Genomic DNA, 17,674 nt, shown 5'->3' with positions numbered 1-17,674 from the left:
GTTTCATAGTTTCATAGTTTCAGGGTTGGAAGGGACCTAATAGATCTTCTAGCCCGACCCCCCGCCAGGGCGGGAGAACAACCCAAAAACACAAACAAAACCACTCACCCTAAAAACAAAAACGGGACTCAAATGAGTCCAGCCAGGTAAGTATCCAGCCTCTTCTTAAAGATCCCCAGGGTAGGGGCCAGCACCACCTCCCTTGGAAGTTGGTTCCAGCTCCTAGCCGCCCTGACTGTGAAGTAGTTTTTTCGGATGTCCAATCTGTACCTCCTCTCCATCAACTTGTGCCCATTATTCCTTGTTATGCCAGCAGGGGCTAGGGGAAACAGCGTCTCCCCCAAACCCTTCTGGTTCCCCCTAGTGAGTTTATAGACGGTCACCAGGTCCCCCCTCAGCCTTCTCTTGTGGAGGCTGAATAGGTTCAAGTCCCGCAGTCTCTCACTGTAGGGTCTGCCCTGTTGTCCCCGGATCATGCGGGTGGCCCTCCTCTGGACCCTCTCCATGTTGTCCACATCCCTCCTGAAATGGGGCGCACAGAACTGGACACAATACTCCAGCTGCGGCCTGACCAGCGTCGCATAGAGGGGGAGGATCACCTCCCTGGCTCTACTCGAGATGCACCTGTGGATGCACGACAAGGTCCGGTTAGCCCTGCCAACCATGACCTCGCATTGTCGGCCCATGTTCATCTTGGAGTCAATAATGACACCAAGATCCCTTTCCGCCTCCGTGCTCTCAAGTAGGGAGTTCCCCATCGTATAAGTGTGCTGCTGGTTCCTACTACCCAAGTGCAGCACCCTGCACTTGTCCGTATTGAAACGCATCCTGTTCCTGTCTGCCCACCCCTGTAACCTATCCAGATCCTTCTGCAATCTCTCTCTCCCTGCTAGCGTGCTCACCTCCCCCCAAATTTTGGTGTCATCAGCGAATTTAAACAGGTTGCTCTCCACCCCAACATCAAGATCGCTGATGAAGACATTGAACAGCGCAGGGCCCAGGACCGAGCCCTGAGGGACTCCACTACCCACCTCCCCCCAAGTCGAATATGATCCATCCACCACCACCCTCTGAGTGCGACCCTTCAGCCAATCTGCAATCCATCTGACCATGTAGGCATCTATGCCACAGTCGCCTAGTTTATTAATTAGGATGGGGTGAGAGACGGTGTCAAAGGCCTTGCTGAAGTCCAGAAAGACTACATCCACCGCGACACCTGCATCCATGGCCTTTGTGACCTGATCATAAAAGGCAATCAGGTTGGTCTGACATGATCTCCCCCTAATAAATCCATGCTGATTGCCCCTGAGCATCATCTCGGATGCCGGCCCGTCACAAATGTGCTCCTTGATGATCTTCTCAAAGAGCTTCCCCAGGATTGAGGTTTCTCCTTGACCTCCATGTAACTTAAACCCACAATCCTTCTACTTTCTCTTCCTTCGATTCCATCTTGATGAGGGTCGAAGTATATTGCTCATTGACATAGAGCGCAACCTGAACCCCCAGCTGAACCCCTTTTGGTGAGTCCAGTGAGATCACATGGCTCGTAAGATCACGCTGTGCCACTCGCAGGGACTGGCTACCAGTCCCTGCCCTGTTCCACCAGAGAAAGGGGCCAGTAAGTACCCTCCCCACCATTCCCTGGACTCTCGTGCTAACTCACACATCGGGCCCAGAGCACACCTGTTTGCAGGGCTCTGGTTGTGTGGCTCTCTGGGGGCTGGGCTAAGTAGGAGCCAGGGTGGGGGACATGGCCGTCCTTAGTTCTGCGCAGCTGCCTCCTGCTCCTAACTAGTGCAGTCCTACCTTGGGCCCCACTTACCTCCTCACTCCACACTGGGGGTCAGGGTCCACCGGAGGGGTCCACTGGGGGTCTTCCACTCTTGGGGGCATGATGGGCTTGCACCTGTGCATTTCCACTAAGATCTGGTTCCAACTTTAGACCAGTGGTTTTCAATCTGGAGCCCTGGGGGTTCAGGTTGACAAATGACATGGCTTGGAAAACTTCAGTTGGGACCAGCTTCAACCTGGACCCGAGGGTCTGCAGACTGTTTAAAGGGTCCACAAAAGATGAATACAATAAATCAAAAGTATGTGAATACCCACACTTACAATTCAAAGGAGTCCGCATCTCCGTTCAAAGTTTCCAAAGGGGTCCGCAGCTCCGTTTGTAAAGGTCTGCAAATGAAAAAAAGGTTGAAAACCACTGCTTTAGACTGTTAATAGTTACAGGATCAAGGGGAACCGGTTGGGGAGAGGAGAGATTGCAGGCCCCAGCAGAGAGAGAGTCCTAACGGAGGCCTGGACTGGGGGCTAACGAAAGAGCCCAAATTTAGGCCAAGCATAGGCAGATTGTTCAGGGGACTGAGTTGAATTGAAAGATCAGGCCACACCAAAGCAGCTTGAAGAGAAGCAGGGTAGTGAAGCACCTCTCTCTAGTATTCTGAGGGCAGCCTCCCAAATTTACATTAATTCGACATCAAGGCATGGCAGGAAAGGATAAGGCAGTGCCTTGATAAGACCGAAGAACAGGATTAGTGCAGCCACTGGGGGGCACAACAACTGCCTTCAGAGGCCAGGTCCTGCTGCACTTGTTTTAAGAGAATGTATGGGGAGCTGGAGCTAATGGTTTTCTTCTTCAGGGAGAAATATACTGCAAAATGCTGTATTCCCACCTCCTGTTCAATATGTTCATGAGACTACTGGACAATTATGAGGAGAAATGTGTTACTATGTATTCGGTGTAATGATGTCACCTTGTCCTAACTTGATCAAAGTTGGGAAACCAGTATCTCATTGCCTAGGACAGTTCATGGCCTGAATCCGAGCTAGTTGGCTGCAATTTAATTTGGGCAACGGTGCAATAATTTTGCTAGGCTGAGGGAATCTTTCAGAAGAATTGGAAGTATTTATACTGGTGAGCTTTGGAGAAGTGCAGGGAAGAAAAGTAACAAGTAACACAAAAGTATTACTTGTGTTACTTTTCCTCCCTGCATGTCTCCAAAGGTGGATGCTCTTGAGCTACCTCCGAAAGCACTGGTAGCAGATGTAACCATGGGTGTTAACTGCACTGGTGCCCATTGTGAAGAATGCAGCCATTCTCTCCAGAACAGACTGCCTTAGTCAAACACAGCTCAAGATGAGATTGTTGTAATGTAATGTATCATATGCAAAGCTTCACCTTCATATCACTCATGGATTATATCTACTGCTGAGTGTTGCAGCTTACTTATGAGGTGGAATTTTGTGTTGGACATAACTCTCACAATTTGTCTAGTGCAGGGATACTCAGCCTCTGGCCTGCAGGCCAAATGCAGCTCTTAGAGCCGTGGAATCTAGCCCATGGGACTCCCAAAAGGCAGGTAATACTGCCCCCACCTCCCTGATGCCAAAATCCCAAACCCTGCACAGTGGGTTGGAGCTGGGTCCCACCCCCTTCCCTCTACAGGACCAGGTTGGGTCTGGTCCATGTTCCTGCCCCCAGGGTCTGGGCCACACCCACTTTCCTCTGCCTGGCCAGGTTGAGGCCAGGAAATTCCTCCTCCCCTTCAGGGCTGGGTCCTACCTCCCCCCCAGTCCCCTTTCAGGGCTGGGTTGGGGCCGAACCAGGCCTCCTTTCACTGCACGGCTGGACTGGGGCCAGGCTGTCTCTCCACCCTCCTCCATGTGGCCCGATGGGTCCCTGCTGTGCATGCCTCAGTGCTGGTTTGGGGGCACCAGCCCCATCTGGCCCACAGAGAGATTGGGCACTGCCTGCCTGGTCCACATAGATGGAAAAGTTGAGTACTGCTGGTCTAGTACATCCAAGGGTTTTAGTGGATCACAAGCTACACAAGTCAAATGCATAATATTTTTTGCAAAAACTCCTCAAAGGATAGTGGTGTGTGTTAACAAAGGTATCACATTCAAGTCAGGAGAAGTGATGCTTCTGTTCTGTTCAGCACTAATGAGATCTCATCCAGGGTACTGTTTCCAGTTTTATGCACTGTACTTCAAGAAAAATGTGTGCAAATAGGAAACATCCCAGAGTAAAGCAATGAGAATGAAGAGGGTCTAGAAAACATGAGTCCGAGGAAAGGTTGGAAGAAATGGGATTATTTGGTCCAGAGAAGGGAAATGTGAAGTAGAATTTGATAACAGTTTTCAAATACAAAATGGGTTGCTATAAAGAGCATAGGTTGCCTATACACATGCTCATTAGGGGTGTGCAAAGCGGGCCTTATTCGATTTGGATTCGGCCTGAATCAGGGACAGTGATTCGATTTGTTGATTCGGATCACTGTCCCTGATTCGATTAGGCCAAATCCGAATGTGAAAATTTGAAGCTGATTCAGAGAATCAGCAATTTGGATATAAACACAGCTTTAAAAGTTTTTTCTACATACCCTGAGGTAGCAGGCACGGCTTATGATCGCTGTGATGCTGGGGCGCATGTAGTGTCTCACAAGAGTGCAGGGGCGTCTTCCACGTGCTCGGTGGCAAACCCAGAAGTGGACCAGAAGTATTTCTGGGGGGCATCCCCGCACCTCCCCGCACCTCCCCAGCTTGGTGATCCAAGCCCTGGGTGCTCCACTCAGACCCAGGAGGCACCAATCACCGAGCTGGGGGGGCCCCCAGCATGCTCCCTGGCGGACCCGGAAGTGGACTGGAAGTGCTTCTGGTTTACTTCCAGGTCTGCTGCTGAGCATGCTGGGAAGCCCCCATGCTTCTGTGGGACGCTCCATATGCCTAAGCATCGCAGCACTCATGAGCCCCTGCTACCCTACAGGTATGTAGAAAAAACATTTAAAGCCATGTCAATGTCCGAATCTCTGAATCTTTTTGAATCTCTCTGAATCTATTCGGAGGGTTCTGATTTGATTCGGAGAGATTAAAGGGCCCTCTGATTTGATTCGGACTCAGAGATTCAGGCACCGAATCGGGCCAAATATCCACCGAATTGAATCAGGGACCAAAGCTTCGCACAGCTCTAATGCTTATTGGTGTTCTAATTAGAATGTGCCCACATTCTAATTAGAATGCTTCAGTATCACCACAGGGTCATGTGTATTAAAACCCTGCATGTTTTAAAATGGCTGTGGGGCACTTTAACTAAACTCATTGAAGGAGGTTTAGATAAAGCATCCCCTGGCCATTTTTAAACATACAGGGGCTTAATACACCTGATGGTGAGGCGTTTTAATTAGAATGGCTGCCTAGGAACCACATTGATTAAACCACCCTCCCCCCTACCTCCAAGCACATGTATACACAGCTATAGTGACCAGTTGTTCTCTGTGTCCACTGGGGACAAGATGAGAAGTAATGGGATGAAATTGCAACAGGGGAAATTTAGGCTACATATCAAGAAGAATTTTCTTTCTCAGAGTGGATAAACACAGGAGCAGATAATCTAGAGAGGTTATAGAATTTCCCGTTGCCTTACATGATATCTTAGATGACCAAACAACTTGAGCTCTGCATCTGAAGTAGTCTATTACATGTACACCAAATATTGAGTAGTTTAGGTGATGGTTAAAAAAGATGGATTCTTTTTTTTTTTTTATCCTAAGTAAGATAGTGAAATCTTTAGGGAACTTGTATACTGTGTATAATAGGGCACAAGAAACTGATGAATATAATATAGCAACAAAATATAGCAAAATGTTTGCCTTTAGCCATCCTGCCCACTGCTAAATATACTCATCTGCCTTTGTTCTTTAGAGTCTGCCTAAGGCAACTGAAGAAGTCTGTTTAATGGAAACTTATTTTGATCCACATCTTAAACCTGGAGTTACAGTTATATATAATGTATGGTAACTTAGCTGTGAGCAATGTTGAAAACAACATCTGGAAATAATAAAACGTTTTAGTGACTATGAAATTTCCCAGAACATTTACAATATACTTTACCAGCAAGTATTTACTCTAATAAGCCCAAGCAGTGACACACATTGTTATTGCAGAACATCTTTCCTTTCTCTCATCATTATGTATTTGATACTTACCTCATCTCATCCTGCATCTAGCCACACATCTCAAGACATGGAGGGAAAAAATTGCATTAGTAAGACTGAATAGAAAAAAAATGTTATTTGTGTTATATTTGTCTAAATTCATGTGGTATGATATTGTATTTTATGCTGTTCTATCCAATGTTGTCTTATGCCATTCATATATTATTTCTTTTAGTTTTTAAGAATGTTCCTATCCCATATCCTAGGCACTTATACAACCTTTATAAAAATTAAATTAAAATTTGAACTAAATTCTAAAACCAAAGATGGTTCCAAAACCCAATTATTTAAATTGTTTCCATAATCCCACCTGTCTATTCATCTCTTCCCTTCCAAAAGTCTAGTAAAATGGATGCATATTACAGGGTGATCTGGTTTTGGTGGGTCCAAATTTCTATTTTTTACAAGTCATTTATAAAGAAGGGAGAACAATAAATGACTTGACTGCTCCAAGGCTACATATTAAGTGTTAGATATCAAGGCCTAGACAATTTTCCTTTCTAGTGTGACTTAAAGAACCTATTTAGGAAGGAAAAGTAAGTTATTTTTGTACAGAAAGTGCATGGAGTTTAGATGAAAGTTGAAAAAGCCAGAAAGAGTGATTAATTTTTTATGTTTGGGTTGCACCTTTCAGCTAATGGCCTCAAAGTGTATAACAATGCTAATGATATAATCTGTCACTCCTGTGAGGTAGGTATTAACGGCCAATTTCTGATTATTCTGGCTTCAGTGGGAGTTGTCCGTATTAGAGGCCATAATTTGGTGTATTAGACTGCTTGTGTGGTTAAAGTAGTATCACAGAAATCAAAGAAAAGTAGGGCTCAAAGGGAACTCCGTAGGTCATCTAGTACAACCCCCTGCCTGAGGCAGGTTCATCCCCATCCAAACTATCCTATACAAATCCATGATCTAATCCCTTAGTAAAACTACCATCAACCCTGACACAACACAAGATACAACACCCAACCTGCTACAGGTAAAACAGGGGGACAACAGCAACCAGTGTCTGACTTCTGTAAAAGGTTGTTAATAATAGTGTTTTCACTCCTTACTTGGAATGATTGCCAAAATGACTTATGGCAAGAAATCAGTTTATCCTCTCTGGGCCATTTCCTATTTGGAAAGGGGAGAGAACCCACATTTGCAGCAGTGTTGTAGCATTTGTTTTCAGGAATTAGCCGTCAAAATGCATGTTGATCTTGACATTAAGAAGCAGACTGTAAACTCACATTAGTTCCTCATCGAGCAAAATCAATTGAAATTGTGATTCTATTTGTATGAGTGTGTGAGCTCACTAGTGTGAATAGAACAGCTTTATTTAGATTCAGGCATATCAGGATTTATTGGATCTTTGATATTACATTTGTCTCCCAAGATATTAAGAATCTCAATACAGTTACTTAATACTGACTTGAGTGCATATCAGTTTATTTCTTGTTATTTTTACTCTTGAATTGGTTGACATTTTGTTTTTGTGTTACAGGGGCAAAACTTCAGTTGGGTCATTCAGTTATGTCATTTTGAAGGAAAAGCTTGGTGAACTTCAGAGAGACGGAATCACTTCTCTTCCAGTGATGTTATCGTATCTATATAGCAGGGGTGAGCAAAATGCAGCCCAGGGGCCAGAAGCAGCCCACTAGGCCATTCTATCTGGGCTGTGGGACCCCTAAAAAATTTAGAAAATTAATATTAATCTTCCCTGGGCTGCCTGTCATGTGGCCCTCGATGGCTTGCCAAAACTCAGTAAGCAGCCCTCTGCTCAAAATAATTGCCTGCCCCTGCTATATAGTATGTTCAACTATCATTTTATTACAGCATGATGAAGAAAGTTAGTATGATTTTCTTAACAGATCTTGCTTTGCTCTAATTTTTTTAGTTCTACCCTGTTATTTGCAGGGATGACCAAATGACTGTACAGTTTTCTGATGGTTTTTGTAAAGACAGCATTTACTTTGATAAGGACATATATCTTCATGTTGGGTAGATAGTGTTTGCTTGGACCACAGTCTCTTTTTTTTGCTTTCAGGATGTGCTTACACATAAAACAGTTTTTCTTCAAAGGTTACATTTGCATTATCAGCAGAGAATATGGAAAACTACACAATTTTAGCTGATTACAAACTAAAGAATCTTTAACCAGCTCTGTAATTTTAATTGCTTCTTGCTGCGTTCTTCAACAAAGTCTACCAGCTAATTTACGCAACCATTTTCAGCTGTGAAGAACTGTAGATAAGTCAGAGGCTGCAACAACTTCCTGTTTTCTTTGTTTGATGCATCTGTTATGATAAAATAGTAAACAATTTATTTTTTGAATAATTCCCAGAGAATTCATTCAGTGTAATTCACTCCAAGGAAATCTTAGACAGCATACAGACTCTCCTTTTGTTCTTCTACAACTTCAGACTATTAAGAATACATTTTATTACTGTGTGAGATGCCAAATGGAATCTATTAACCAAATGAAACAGGAGTCTGTCAATTAGAGTGCTGAGTAGCTGACCTGTATTGACGTTAACAACAATGGAACGTCAGCCATACAAAATCTGGCTTTTTCAGAGAAATACAGTAAACCCTTTTTAAATATTCAGCTGTCCTAGGGGAGGGGAAGAAACAGATTTCTGTGTGAGAAGGAGCTAAGCCTTAATCAAACCAAAATGTTTATGGTCCCATGAACAATAGTGACTTCCACATCAACTTTTGGGTATAAGAGGAATAAAATCTTGATCAACATCATCACTTGATAAACAACTTATTTTTGATAAACATTGTAGCTTCATTCTGCCAATATTTTTATGTGAGAATATTGGTCGTAGATTCCAAAATAGTTAGGAAAAGGTATTTTCCCTTGTTACCTGTCAAAATTCAAAAAGAATAGAAAAAATGTGCTCAGTCGGGTTTGTAAAGGAAAATATGCTCAGGAAATTGGATGTCTCAGGGGAGTTGTAAAACAAAACAGAGACTTTTGGCTCTAGATTGCAAGGATCCTCTCAACTTGAGACAGCAGTTTACAAATGAGAAGGCTCTAGAACTTGCAATGAAATGGTCATGAAGTAGGTGAAGGACTTCAGGATCATAGGAAAAGTAGGGCTGGAAGGGACCTCGCAAAGAATCTAGCCCCCTGCTCAAGCTAGCATCATCCCCAATTGAATCATCCTAGCCAAGTGTCTGTCCAATCTGCTCTTGAAAAGTTACAGGAATGGAGATTCCTAATTTCCTCTGCTGCCATTCAAGGCCATTGCTCCTAGTCCTATAGGACACAGAACAAAGCCCATCTCCATCCTCTTTATAATCACCCTTCAAGTATTTGAAGACAGTTATCAACAGCCCTCTCAGTCTTTTTTTAGCCTTTCCTCATAAGTCTTGCTTCTCAGTCCTTTAATCATTTTTGTTGTCCTGCACTGGATTAACTCCAATATGTCCACATTCTTCTTGAAGTGTGGGACCCAAAGCTAGATATAGTATTTTAGATGAAGCCTCACCAGTACTAAATAGAGCAGAAGACTCACTTCCTTTGATTTGCAAGTGACACTCCTGTTACTACTACAACACAGGAAGGTGATGACCTTTTTGCAACAAGAGCATAACCAAGGTTATGGTTTATTGTCACCCCCCTGGTCCTTCTCTGTACTATGTGTCTAACTTACAATACTTTCATTTAGTCTGCATTTCCTTAACTCATTAGTGGGAGTGTCATGAGAGACAGTGTCAAAAGCCTTGCTAAAGCCAAAGTGCATCACATCTACTGTCCCCCCGTCCCCCATTGACAGGGCCTGCCACTTTTATGATAGAAGGAAATCAGGTTGCTTTTGGTGAATCCATGATGGCTGTTCCTGATCACCACTTCTCCTCTAGGAAGGTTGGAGTGTTGGAGTCAAAGCACTGAGAGGAGTCAGCCACTCAACTAACTGCTAGAGTACTGAAATAAAATCATTAAAAACAAACAAACAGAGTTCTGTATTTTATCATTCAAAAAAGCCCGAAAACAACTTGGAATACAGGTACTCATTTAAATACGACAGAGAAACTAGGAGGGAGAAGACTAGTAACAGACAGACAAGGGTTGGAGTACCCAGCTTACTAAATATAGTGCAAAATGTAAGGTTATTTTCTTTCTGATCATACATGTCTTTGCACCTGCAATTAAGTCTAGTTTCTCAGAACCCAAACACAAGATCTTCATTTGCTGAACTGGTAGAGTTGTGGGGGGACAACACAATATTATTTATAGCTACAGAATCAAGAATATTGAAGAGCAGGCTCACTATTCTTCAGGCTGCTACTGTTTACTAGTTCTAGGAGCTAGTGTGATTATGGGAAGGGACTCGGGGTGAACAGACAGATGAACTCTCTTAGGTGGATCTATCATTGTTAAAGGCCTATCATTCCTTGAGCACTGGGAAGTCCTATCAGTAGATGATGCCTTCATCATTATCAGACATAGAGAGGCTGTTGTGGTAGGGTAATTAATTATTAGAAGTAACATTTTGTCATGAAGGATCTGTTCAGTGCGTCTGAAGTTGAGGATCTTGCCAGGTACTTAAACGAACTTACAGAGAATTCTAAGAAGGAGCCAGTTGTTGTGGTACATATTTTGGTATCAGTGGCATAAGAAGATGTAGGAAGGTAGGCTACATCTAGATAATTATGAAAAGGTCTAGAGCCCCCTGACAGATACTTCCTGGCCCCACTCCCATGGGAACCAGAGCCCAGACCTTTCCCTAGCCCTCTCAGGATCACTGCCAGTCTCTGCAGGGTCTAGAGACCCCTGACCCACACCCTGCAGGGACATTGACTGATTTACCCCCACCCCACTTCCCTGATCCCCAGAATCATGGACTCTATCTGAAGGGCCAGAGAGATGAAGAATGAAGACTTTTCACCTGAGATGTGCAGGATCCAACAGCAGGTGTCACAGGGATAAGGATCCATTGGGCTGACAGAGGGGAAATTGATAGGCTTGAGACAGCAGACCCATCCTGGGTCTGCTGTCTGACAGACTGGCATGTGCAAGGTAAGGAGAAGGTGTTGTGGAATGGTAGGGGCACATGGTCCCTTGGGACATCAGCCATTCAGCTCTGACTTGTGCCATGGGCTACTGTCACCAGGCAGGCAGGGAAGCCTGCATATCATGATGGGATGCATGCTGTAGGTCCCCCTCACTAGATGTTCTTAGGATTGCAGGCTGTCTGCCGAGTGCTGAACACACAGCCGGGCCTTTGCACTTGTGTACAACCAGCTGAATTTCAAACAGCTTTAAGCAACTGTTTGAACTGAATGCTTATATGCACCCCAGGTGCCTTCCTCTGAAGGTTTCTAGTTCCACATTTAAGCCTCTTAATATTTTAGTCACTGGGGAAATTCTTTGGGGATAGGCAAGTCTGTTCCCTTGAAAGGACTCTACCGTAACCAAACAGAGCAAGACTGAAAATAGAAACTTGACAAGTTAAGGAGTGGTTGGACTCGGAATGGGAGTTAAAACGATAGTTGCTGAAGGAACACTAGGACTCTACAAAAACATTTGCTAGGGTTATCAGAAATATTTCTTACTGCCTACAAATTACCTTTGTCAGACAGAAATTACTGCTTAACTGAGGAAAGGATAGGTTAAAGGTGCAAATCTATTGCCTAAAAGAAAACAGGTGTCAGAGAAGTATTCAAAAGAAATAAGTGCACAATCAAAAATAAATACCTCTGTCTTAATGTGAGACAACATCAAACCTAAAAGCTTTTGCTTTGGAGAAGAACATTGCTGTAACACTGATTTTTGAAACACTGGCAAAAAACAGTGGCTTGCTCTAATACAAGGGTATAAACTTGACAGGAGGGCAGGTTAGGTTTTAGAGATGTGGTACTAATGCTATGTTAGAAAAAAAGTCCATAGATTCTAACCAGTTATTATTTCTGAGGGGAGAGAACCATGCACAAGGATTTCCCTTCACAGGGTCAATTGTAGGATCAGGGTTTAAGCAAGCCTACAAGACAAAGTAGAATATTTTCATGAATTAGAAACTAGTGAAGCAACAATATAAGAACAAGAACAAAAAGAAAACTTTCAGCTTTGCAAAAGGTGAACTAGATCAGAGCTCCTAAATTCTCTGTTAGCATTGGCATTGTTTAATGTACCAGTTACCTGGAGAAAGGGGGAGCAATGAGGGGATATGTTTTGCAGATAACACAAAATTATTTTGGCCAGGACTACAGCAGATTGTAGGAATTCCAGAGACCAGATAAAGCCAGGCAACTGTCAGTCCAATGACACACAAAGTTGGTAGCAACTAGCAAGGACAGTGCCAGTAGTGCATTGGCCCTGTGCACTCCTGCATGGGGGCTGCCAAATCAAATGGAGTAATGTTACATTAATAGTGTGTGTGGGAAGGGGACACTGCATGACTTACACCAGGCACCAAATGCCTGGCTATGACTCTGACTGCAGTTATCCATGGGTGGCTCAAAGGCAGCATTTCTGCATGCAGCAGAAGCCATAAAACCAGGCAAACTGTTAAGATGTGTAAAGAATGAGATAGGAAATCAATTACTGAATTCACTACAGGCCACATGGTCATATCTAATGTAATGTTCTTTCAAAATATTTCCAGTTTCAGACTAAAATAGGCAAAACTTCCTTCCTACATCTCCCTATGTCACTGATACTAATATGTACCACAACTGGCTCCTTCTCAGAATTCTCCTTAAGTTTGTCTAAATACCTGGCAAGATCCTCAACTTCATACCCGCTGAACAGACCCTTCACGATGAAATGCTACTCCCGGTTAATCAGGAGATTGGGACTTTGGAGTTCTGTGTTGGATTCCCCTCTGTGCCATGGACTTCTTCTGAATTTGATCGAATTATTTAATCTCTCTGTACCTTAGATCCCCAGCTGTAAAATGGAATAGTCTTCCTTTCTCCTACTCTTTGAAAATCTCTTCTGACAGACAAGACCAACAAAGGTGTGTAAAGAGTTTAGGAACACAAGTTCTCTAAATGCTCATACCTCTCTTAAGCAATTTACTGATGACCTTCCAAAAATGTTTTAAACTTCTGGGACTCAAACTATGTACGCATAGTTCTTGGCTTAACGGAGTGCCTAGCTTGTCTGGGGCATCTAAGCACTACTGTAATACAAATACAGTAGTTATCTTTCCATTGCTTTTACTTGGTCTCAGTGATAATGCCTACAATGCTGATAATCCAAGTGCAGAAGGAACTCCTCACAATTTGTCAGATTTAAAAATTAATATTTCAATAAAGAAACCACACTGAATATTTTGTTTTTGAAGCATTATGACAAAGAAACAAAGGACAGGTTTTTGAAGATCAAGGCTGTGGGAGTATGACCCATTTTCTGTATCCGGTTTGCTTTGATGAAAGATTAAATTGAATGCTGCTATTGCACTAATATGTGGGTTTGGAAAGAATTTATGTGCTACCTCATTTCTAAAGGCTTGGAAGGACATGTCGTTAATAGTCCATAGGGAGTGAACTATCATGTGCTGGGAGATTTGTTTCTCACCTGCTGTCGTCTTATTGCTTCATAAACCTTAAGTGAATCCTTTAATGTGCAGCGCAACTGAAACATCAGCCTGTCAAGTGTGAAACTCTTCCCCCTCAGATTTCTGTTGTGCTGCAGTAAAAACTTGTAGGTAACTCATCTTTACAGTCAGACATGATTACTCATCATTACTTGTATATCAGCATAGAGGGGCTTCATGGAGAAATCAAATGTAACATCTCCTGTAGCTGCAAGTGTTCATGTGAACCAATGCCACCAGCTAAAACAAGGAGAGCTTGTTGTTTCCTACATAACACAAAATAGGATTTATACAGAGAATTCCAAATAATTCTCATGTGAGGTATTATCATAAACCTCATCCCTCTAAGGTGCTCCTACATCATAGATGTCAAATTGTCTATAGATTGAACAGATCTTTTAAGCATTAAGTGAAGGGCTTTAATTAAAAATGCTGTATACAGCATTTTTACAGCATGTATGCAATAGCAGGTACTGTTTCCTGTACAAAGTATTAGAATGCCACAACACACAACCCTGTTGAGCCTAAGGAGGCTTTCTGAGCATTTTAGTAGAGTTCAGTCATCTCTCCTTGTATCCAGGAATACAGTTCGCTCTGTGTGTGTGTGTGTGTGTGTGTGTGTGTGCGCGCGCACATGCATGTGCACGGGCATGCATGTGAGACAATAACTTTTTTTATTCAAGACATCAACTTGCTAGCAGACCAAATTTTAAATTCAAACAAGAGCTAATAAATCTGGGTGATTTCACTGGAATAAAAATTATGAATGGATTAAAAAAAAAAATCCAGTCTGTAGTTTGACCAACATTTTTTTTTGGCCACACACGACTATTTCCATGGAAAATGCCACCTTGGACACACCTTATAGCTTCTACATCTGAAGTGGATATTTTAACATGCTTATATAGTCTGGAAAACATTTTCCAAAATGTTCTTGCCATTTTGATGGATGTGCATTTTTCAAAAATGAAAGTTTCTGTTTTATTTATTTTTTTACTGACAGTAAGTAAAATCACTGATAGTTGCATGGCAACCTAATTTGCTCTAAATTTATGAGCAATCAGTTCTGCAAACCTATCTGCTAAAACCCAGTGTTGATTTAAAGTGAACTGTTTAGCTTTTGTGTAGCGTGCAGCACCTGGAGAAAGGAGGTGCCTGCTCTTTTGTGTTGTGATCAAAATGTAATTGCCCATGATGGAGAGGTGAAAAGCTAGAGACTTTCTGGTTTTGATTTTTACAGACTACTGAATGAAACAACGTGCTGCTTTGGCCTTGCCACATCAGGGGGAATGTAAATTATCTAGATCCTTATGTTAGTTCTCAAGTGTTCTGTATTCCTATAGTTTAGCATGGAAGATAAAATGTAACGGTTGGTGTTTGTGATGAAATTTTAAAGATGAATAGCATTTACTCTGTAAGTGGTTTTACATTTTTATTGGTATTACTACTATTAGTCTTAATCCTATAATCCTAGAGCAAAACTCAGTACAATGAGAGTGTAAACTGAGTAAGGACTGCTGAATTGGGGCTATAATAAATACTATATACAAACTATTGCCTACCCTACAACTGGCATAATTCAGCCTAGTAATGTGCACTTTGACAGTGTTAATCACTAGTGTTCAGTCATCATAATTATTATTTTTTATACCAGCAATATAAGCACTTTATTGACTTATTTTGTGAATAAGAAATGTTATACATGTGCCAGTCCTAATGAAAAATGCAAAGCTTGCATAGTTTACCTATAACTTATCACTCATCACCTGTTCCCTGCTAAGTCTCTGTCCCCTTTTCTTTTGACATTTATTTATCTTTACCCTTAAGCAACCCATGTTTGCTGTCCTTAAGGTCTTTTTTATTTTTTTTTACTGAGTGCACCAGATTAAACCTATTGGGTTAGCTACTTCAAAGGCATCTGGAGGCAATTTTACAGTGGCATTGTAGAACGGTGACTTGATACTTATTTTTTGTTTTAATTAAATCATATTAACCAAATTATTATTCCCTTGATCCCTCTGACCCCTTAGTCTCTCTTCCATTTTTTAGTACCTAGTTATTTCTAGTTAGTAGTTTTGGGCTCAGACCTGCTGGGTGCTTGACCTTCTGCCCCAGTCCAGCAAGTCGCTTAGGCTGCTGCTTACAGACATGACCCCCCCCTCCCCCCCCAAAACAAAACAAAAACCCAAACAAACAGAAAACCAATCAAACAAAAAAACCCAAGAATACTTAAGTTTGGTACATCCCTGTGTTGAGCACAGTGCATGCTCAGAAGAGACATTGAATTATTTGACCCAGCTTGCCCAATACCTATATAGATTGGATGCTTCAGTGAGGCCTTTTGGCCCTGCCAAAAGCCCTGTTGAAGCGTCTGATCTATACAGACAGTGAGGATCCAGGTTGAAGTAATGTGCTTCCTCTTCTGGTAAACCACTGTTATGTTTTGTTTTTTTTATGTCTGTCAGTGCCCTTAAAGTAAAGCATGTTTTGTAGTATGTTGCTTGACTGGAGCTACATTTTGCAGGTCTGAACCTTAACTTCTCCTAGCCAGGGACCTGCTTTGTTCCTGAGGAAGGATACCCTTGCAGACGTAACATGAAATGGAGATGGCACAGTTCTGGGTCTGCCCCAGACTTCAAGTGTGACCTGGGGAAAGTCACTTTATCATGTGTTCCCCTTTCCTCTATATAAAACAGAGGTGATAATAAATGTCTGCTGGATTCCAAATTCTTTGGGACCATGATCCTCTCTTAAATGTTATATGTTTCAATAAGGCCTTGATTTTGGATCCAGGCAGGACTGCAAATAATAAATATAATTTACAGGGGTCAGGTGCTTGACTCTGCAAGCCATCTGGTTGATCAGTATTCATACAGCCTAGCTTCTGAACGGGTACATTTTAGAACTGCTACTTACTTTGGGTTATGTGTAACAATGTGCATTAGCATAGTAACTATTGGGAATGACTTCAGATAAGATTTCCTTTGAAACGTCACATTTACAGATGTAGAAAGGAAAGGTAAATTTGGGATCAGCTTTACATGTCTTCATTTCGGCAGCCCATATTTTAGGTGTTTTAAACATTGGATTCAAATAATTAGTATTCCTTTTTTCTGCATGTTGGACTGCCAGTTTCTGGCAGCCTATGTGCCCTGCTTTTCTCTCTACCTTTCTTAGTAATTGTCATAATTGCAGGGTAACTTATCATTTTCTTGCTGTTATGTGTGTTATCCCTGCAAAATTCTTGCCAGTTGAACTATGCATTTCCTCATAGCAGTTTTCCAGTTCATTTAATTAAACATTAATTTAATGATCTTTAAACAAGCCTAAGGTTAGTAATGTGACAAAATAGTAATCCATTAAACATACAGATAGTAAATCTACCATCTCTTTGAGGAGATTACGTATGCTACACAAGTAATTATCTGAAATCTGAATATACTTAATTTCTCTGAACTGCTAGATGAAACAATCAGGAGGATATTACAGCTCAATTTCAAGAAGAAATGCAATAGCTTTTTAAGCCTCGAAAACACTTTATAAATCACTAGTGCCTGTTGTTTATCTAGCAATTACATGAAGCATTTGTTTTTTTTATAAAGATGAGACCAACTTTAAAGACAAGATAACCCATTTGCACATACTACATATACTAGGGGTGCACCGATAGAGATTTGGGAGGCCAGTACAGGTAGCCGATTTTTAAGGAGACATATCTGATTTCCAATACAGCTGTGTGAAACTGGTAAGTCTGTTGTGGTGGAAGGGGAGAGGGAAGGGAAGGGGCATGGGGGGGCAGATCAATGCCCCCCATGGTGAGGTAGGGAGTGGGGCAGGGGCAGACACTGCCCAGCTGAGGTGGGATGGGGTGCAGGATGGAGCCATGGCTCATCCAGGGGATGCACCGGAAGGGTGGAGCAGCTCCCATTGCTGTGCGCACCCCAGGAGGGCATGGGGTGGGGGGCGTGTGCCCCTGGATCTGTGTGGGGTGGGGTGGGCAGGCTGCAGTTGCAGGCTGTAGCTGGGTTTGTGCCTGGTACTTCTTGGTGGGGGCTGGGCTCGCAGCAGGCAGCGGCAGTGCTGGGAGGGGGCTACTGGGGGGTGGCTGCAACCACCCCAAATTTCACTGTAGCTTCCCCATAGCCT

This window comes from Alligator sinensis, unplaced genomic scaffold (assembly GCF_000455745.1).
Source record: "Alligator sinensis unplaced genomic scaffold, ASM45574v1 scaffold978_1, whole genome shotgun sequence".
Lineage (NCBI taxonomy): Eukaryota > Metazoa > Chordata > Crocodylia > Alligatoridae > Alligator > Alligator sinensis.
Note: the sequence above shows the minus strand (reverse complement) of the source record.